Genomic DNA, 7,413 nt, shown 5'->3' with positions numbered 1-7,413 from the left:
TTTGGATGGAACTGAAACGCATGGATAATCTTTACAACAAAAACCTTCTTTAGGGAAAGAAAAGAGGATGGATTTTGTGCACAAATGAAAATGATTTTTGTTGAGTATATTGCAGCTATATTCCAAAATAATGGTGAATTTTTGAAGGTTAGTGTTGATGCTTTTTTATACGTGTCACAGGTGTAGCTGCAGTAAATGTTTTATAGACATAAAATAGTGATTCAGTGTCGGACTAATTAAGACAAAGCACTGTAATATCTTGATGAGGTGTATGACTTTGTCTTGAATTTTTTATTTCTGGCAGGGCAGTGTTTATAGACCGCGTTCGTGTCCTTCCCTATAGGCCTTACCGCACTTCCTTTTATACTGACAGGTACGGGTGCCTGTAAGGTACATTCACATGACCGTGCTCTATACACAAAACATACACTATATAAATTATATACAAATATATGACATGCCTTACTGAAGGCCTAGGTGTGGAATGCACAGCCCGCCACTGCAATAAGCACCTTCTATTGTCATGATTACTGATGTGACTCAGCTGTGCCTTCTCCTTTGGCGCCAACTGCCTCGGACTCTGATTGGCTCCCGATCAGTAGTTGAACCCACTCCTGTCTGTCCCCTTTTGTCAGTCCGTCTGTGAACCTCAGTTAACACTAGGCAAGCCTTTTTTCAACCCTGACTCCTACCTGTCCCGTTTTTTGCTTCCGACTGTTCCCTGGCTTCGACCCGTTTTTGATACTGACCAAGTCTACTCTCTTGTTCCGGCTTTCAACCTCTTTTTGTCCCTGACAACATCTCTCCTATTCTGGCTTACGACTCGCTTCCGACCCCGACCACGTTTTTGCTACTGACCGTTTTTTTTCCCCGTCCCCGACTTTGCCATCGCTTGCCACGGAAGATCCACTTCTGCATTCGGAGCGCAATCAGAGTATCAGAGCGACCTGCTTCCCGCATCCAGGAATCACTGGATCGTGGGCGCAATCCTTTCTCTTTTTTCCAATAAAACTTAGAAACGCAACACAAGTGGGTCCTGTCTCCGTTCTGGCCCTGGACACCTATCTTATATACAAAGTCAACTTTGATATAAGCGATAAACCAGCTCAGTAGCCTAGATGGTAAAGCGCCCGCTTTGAGACTGGGAGGTCGGTGGTTCGCGCCCCGGCCGAGTCATTCCTAAGACTTAAAAAGTGGTCGGCGGCGCCCTCTGTTGGCTGCGGCTGCATCGGCTCGCTACAACGGGTCAGGTGCAATCGACATTTCGTTCTGTGTACATTGTTACACAGAATGACAATACAAGGAAATTATTATTATTATTATTATTATTAAAGAAAAACACTGACACTAAAAAACTTAAAAAAAAAACTTTACTCTGCACAAATTGTGTACAAAAATTACAAAATGATTGACTAGAATGTCTTACCAGAGAATGCATTATTCAGAAACCATTTCCTTTGCAATAAAACGGTGATTCAGAAGAATTAGTCTGGGAAAAACAACAATTACTAGGATTTATGGGTCACTTTTATTCTTCCACTTCATATGCTATTGCATTGATGTTTGATTGAGGCATCTAAGAAAGCACAACTTGTCTACACATGATCTTGATTCATGAAGTTGACTTCCTTAAACTGTATAAAGCACGACAGAAAAATAATGTGATGCATTCCAAAACTGTCTATACAGCCTTTTTTTTAAATGTAGAGTGAAAAAAAGAACATATTACTCATAAATACTCTGGCATCACAATCGATACAAATGACAAATAAATAAAATAAGTTAAAGAATAAATATGCTTTATGTACATTAAAAGTCAAAGTGATGCATGGCATTCGAAAGCAGTTTTTGCCACTCTTTCAGCGTTAAGACGTGATATAAGTGTAAATTATATTACCCAACTCATTTTCTGACAAGGGCAGCACGGCAGAGCAGTGGTTAGCGCGTGAGTTCTGAGGTCATGAGATCAAAGCTCCCGTGTGGAGTTTGTATGTTCTCCCCGTGCTTGCGTGGGTGTCCTCCGGGCACTCCGGTTTCCTCCCACATTCCAAAAATATGCATGTCAGGTTGATTGGCCTGTCCAAAATCTCCTTAGGTGTGAATGAGGGAATGAGTTGTCTGTCTTTGTGTGCCCTGCGACTGGCTGGCAACCAGTACACGGTGTCCCCTGCCCACTGCCTGAAGATAGCTGGGATGGGCTCCAGCACCCCCACGACCCTACTGAGGATAAGCGGTGCAGATAATAGATGGATGGATGGACTATCTGACAAATTACGAAGGTAAATCATGAGAATTACAACAATTGTGCTCGGTTTTGACATTTTGAAACTATGAAAACACAAGTAAAACATATCAATGAGGTTGTATGACAGATGATGACTTCAAACAATGTGATCAAACAAACTAGCATAGACTTTCTCTCCCCAAGCGTCATAAACATAAACACTACCTGGAATAGTTAGTGTGAGCGGAAAAACAAGAAGTTCTCTGTTGGAGCTATTTTTTGTCAAGATCTACGGACAAATTCTAGGCATGCAGGTTTATGTGAACAGCACAACCTTTCTCCTAAGAAACAAAGATTTCAGAGTTTATAACGTACGTACTATTGAGGCTATTGGTGATATTATAATAGAAAACTGTCTAAAATCCTAAATATTACTGAGGCAGTTTTTGGGAGTAACAATCATTTCCACCAAGCACCTTTTCTGTATTTTAGATGATGGATTTCAGGTAAAATCCAATCTTGTCTGTTTTAGACATAATTTTGTCCCAATTTCAAGGTCTAATATGCTCAACAACGTTGAAAAATCAGGATGCCAGCGGAATTCATTCATGCAATGACTTAAATCAGAGATCTTTAACCCTTTTCAAGATGAGAGCTAATTCTTTTTTACGAATTAGCGCAAAGAGCACCCAGGAGGATATGCATTTCTAAAATAACAACTGATCATGTTATTACTATGTCGTTACTGTTATAACCAGGTTAATTATTGGAAGTGAGGTTTAATAGATTCAGTAAACCACAAAAATATAATTTTAATAGAAAATAACAATTACCCTTCACTGGTGACCTAATTTCTGAACAGGTCGGCAGGCACCTCAGCTGTCCTTAGAGGAAACCCTGGTGCCCGCAAGCACCACGTTGGAGAACCCTGGTTTAGACGATGACCTTAAAAATGTCCCTCATTTATGTAAAATTTTTTTTTTTAAAAAGTACCAAGCAAATTTTCAATAAATATGTGGAGGAAAATTGATATACAGTGGGACCTCGGTTATCGCGGTTAATGGGGACCAAAACCACCCGCAAAAAGTGAAAATCTGCTAAGTAGCGACGCCCCTTCAAAAAGAAAAAAAAAATCTCATCTCATTATCTGCACCGCTTATCCTTATTAGGGTCGTGGGGGGCCTGGAGCCCATCCCAGCCATCTCCGGGCAGTGTGCAGGGAACACCCTGAACTGGGTGCCAGCCAATCGCAGCTGCAAATCACATTAGTTCTCGCAGCTAGCTGCGTTCTTCATCTACGCACGAGCTGGGCGATTTTACGTCCGCCCGGGACGATCGGAGACAAATTCACGACAGGGTTCATACTTGCGCCGCACCGCGGGTGCGGTTTGGTCGCTCCCGCGTCCGAGCCCCTAACCCGCGGCGCGGGTACTTTCGGGCGCGATACGCACGACACCATGACAAGCCGAGCGGCTCCCGCCCGGGCCACGATGGCTCTACATGGTGCTACACGGCCCTCGATGGCTGAAAAGGGGTAGCTGGGGGGACCTGTGGGGTTAGAGGGGGGTTGGTGAAGCGGAAGCCGCAGCGAAACCGCGCGCCGGGAAACGAGAACGGCGCGCCGTGCTAGGGTCGTCGGCCGAGGGGGATTCCCGCAAAAAGTGAAAATCTGCAAAGTAGCGACACCCCTTCAAAAAAAAAAAAATTAAAAAATTATTATTTTTACTATTACAGACCGCGAAGCTCTGAAGCCGCGAAGCTCTGAAGCCGCGAACGTTGAAGCGCGAAGTAGCGAGGTCCCACTGTACTAAGAGTGGATATGATAGGAATTGGTAGCGGTATTATTACAAAACTGAAACATGTGCTTTGTTGTTTCGGTCTTAATTGTGTCGTTCATGAAAGAAACAAATGGAATTTGGGTTGGCCTCTGCTTCCGCTTACCCCCTTTGGGCACATAATCATCTTTTATATCATAGAATTGTGCAGCCCTTTGTGTGCAAATATTTGGTTGTTTCCTTTTGTTAATTGTTGGTTGATGTTGTTTTTGTGCTGTGGTTATATAAAAAGAAAGAAAAGAAAGAAAGAAAAAAATGAAATAAACAAAGAAAGAAGGAGATAAACAAAAACAAAAAAAAAACGAAATAAAGAAAGAAACAAAGAAGGAGAAAGAAACAAGGAAGGACAAAGAAAAGAAAAAAGGAGACAGAAAAGAAAGAACAAGAAAGAAAAGAAAGGAGAAAGAAAGAAAGAAAAAAAGGAAAGAAAGTGTCATGATTACTGATGTGACCCAGCTGTGCCCGCTCATTTGGCGCCACCTGCCGCGCGTTTTGATTGGCTCCCTGTCACTATTTGAATTCAGTCCTGTGAATCCCCTGGTGTCACTCTGTCTGCGAACCTCTGTTTTAACAAGGCAAGCTTTTTTTCGACCCTGACTTCCGCCTGTCCCGTTTTGATCCCAACCATGCCTGCTCTCCCGTCCCGACTTACGACCCATTTCTGACCACGACCACGTTTTTGCTCTTCCAGTCCCGGCTACCGACCAGTTTTTTTGTCCCTGACACCGCCATCGCTCGCTACGGAAGATCCACTTCCCTGTTCGGATCACAATCTGAGTACGAGAGCAACCTGCTTCCCGCGTCCAGCGAACATCGGATCGCGGGCGCTTCCCTTCCTCTCTCTTTCAATAAAACTTGTGGTAAACGTCACGCAAGTTGGTCTTGTTTCCGTTCTGGTCCTGACAGAAAGAAAGAAGGAAAGAAACAAAGAAGGACAGAGAAAGAAAGAAGGAGAAAAAAAAGAAGAAACAGCCTGGGTTGTAATTTAGCCCATTGACTGTGGTCCAAATTCAATACAAAAATAGGTAATGTTGTGTTTACCCTTTCCAATAGGAATCAGATTTACTATTAAAAATAATGCTGTTTTAGGACGTGTCTTCAACATCTTGAAAAAGTCAGGTTATTTTTAATTTTTCGCCAGAGTAAAAGACGGCTTTTGGCCAAGCTGTGCCAAGTCAAGTCAAGTCATGTCCATTTGTATAGCCATTATTCACAAAAAGTCTCAACTGGGGTATCTTTTCTAAATCTTTTTCAGAGGCTTCTCAAAAAATTCTGTTGTTTCGTGGGTTAAGCGTGCATTATTTCTTTATTTATTAAAACATTTATAAAGTTATATAAAATAAAAATATTTTATGAAAAATCCACGGCAGAGAGAGAGAGAAAAAAGGAGGACCATATCTTTACAACTCACGCATTTTCATGTGGTCAGTTTCACATTCTTCATAAATGTCATACATTTTTATTTTTCTACCAAATCATTTTTGCTACCTGTTTGGGTTTTTGTTTCTTAAAACCAAGACAGTTTCTGAAGTTGAAGAAAAAAGAACTTCCAAAATTTGTTTTTCAGAATGTGCCCATCAATGCCAAGGTCTGGCTCATCACTGAAAGCCGCATGACGCTTTACACAGAGAAATAAAGGCGACCAGATGATGAAGGTACTGTATCTGAGTCGGCTCAGGAGGCCATAAAACCGGCACTATCAGTTTCATATGAGGGAGCAAACCACAATCTGGAAAAAAAACGGCCTGGAGAGGGATGGGCTCCTCCAGGCTGTATTCGCCCAAGACCCACCAAGGAAGTGGTGCTCCGATGACCCAGGCGTTTAAGGGACCCGTGAACCGCATGAGAAATGAATTTTTTTCTGTTTCCGATACCAAAAAAGAAAGCAATTTTAAGTATCCGCAAGTAAGGAAACTGCAAATATGAAAAAAATTATGAGTGAAACACCAATTTTGGGGCCACTTGCCTGATGGTATTTCGCATATCCTCAATGTCCGTCCGGACGTGCAACGTTGGCGGCGCGCCTTTGTTTGGCGAGACGACGCTTGGCGGTGTTTCGTCTCAGCGGCCGTCTAAAATTAAATGTCGTGTTGAAAAGCCGGTGCTTTGAAGAGTGCACGGCCCGTGTCTATATTTGTTCCGGCATCCGACGATGCAGTGTCATCGTGTAAACGAGGATACTGCGGATTTGTCGGCGTGTGTTTCTTGACACGACAGCGGCATGTTTGCCTTGACCTTGGCGAACATTTTTGATAGCCGGGAAACATAAAAAGTTGACTTTGGGTTTTTTTGGGTTTACATTACCTGGTATTCCCAGAACCACGGTACAAAAAACGATTACGGACCTAACACGATTCTGTGATCAACTTGGAGTTTAAAGCAAACCCGCCCAGCAAAAACTGGTTGAATAGATGTTAAAGACATTAAAAAGGTGCGGTTATTTAGTTAAAAAGGGAAAGTTGAAAACTAACTACAAAGGTCATGGCGGCAAGGCGGCTGTGTAGTTAGCGCGTCCGCGGCACAGTTCTTAGGTCATGGGAGCAAATCCTCCTGTGCGGAGTTTGCATGTTCTCCACGTGCTTGTGTGGGTTTCCTCCGGGCACTCCGGTTTCCTCCCACATTCCAAAAACATGCATGTCAGGTTAATTGGCCGGTCCAAATTTTCCCTAGGTGTGAATGAGCGAGTGAGTTGTCTGTCTCTGTGTAACCTGCGACTGACTGGTAACCAGTGCAGGGTGTCCCCTGCCTATTGCCTGAAGATAGCTGGGATGGGCTCCAGCACCCCCGCGACCCTACTGAGGATAAGCGGTGCAGATAATGGATGGATGGATAGACGAAGTTAAAACAATGATGACTATTTTTGGAATACATTTGGTGTATGGGCTAACACTGTTGAAGACCAATCCTTTCTTATGTACAAATACATGTATAAATAAATATAAAAATATATGCTATTTAAATAAATAACACATAAAGAAATCACAAAATACTTAAATATATGACATAAATGCTTTTTTTCATATATTTATAAATATTTTGTCATGTATTTTGTCTTGTGAAACAAATGATTTTCAAATGATGGGGTGGGTTCAAATGGCTGAGCTTTTCACCAAGTGGTTGATCAACGAGTTCACCAATCAATGACCATCCAATTTTGTATTCCTGTTTGACTGTTTCATGCAAATTTTGTTTGTAACGGTGCAATGTTCAGTAAAAATCCCCCCAAAAAAAGAAAAAAAAGGAGGCACTGTCCCCTAGCTAGCAGGCAGCCATCGAGGACATCACTGATCAACCAATAACATTTTGTTGTGACAAAATAGAGAACAAAATACAGGACAAAATAATTATGAAATA

The sequence above is a fragment of the Urocampus carinirostris genome, chromosome 12, assembly GCF_059441175.1.
Source record: "Urocampus carinirostris isolate Australia breed hairy pipefish chromosome 12, RoL_Ucar_1.0, whole genome shotgun sequence".
NCBI classification, from domain to species: Eukaryota; Metazoa; Chordata; class Actinopteri; order Syngnathiformes; family Syngnathidae; genus Urocampus; species Urocampus carinirostris.
Note: the sequence above shows the minus strand (reverse complement) of the source record.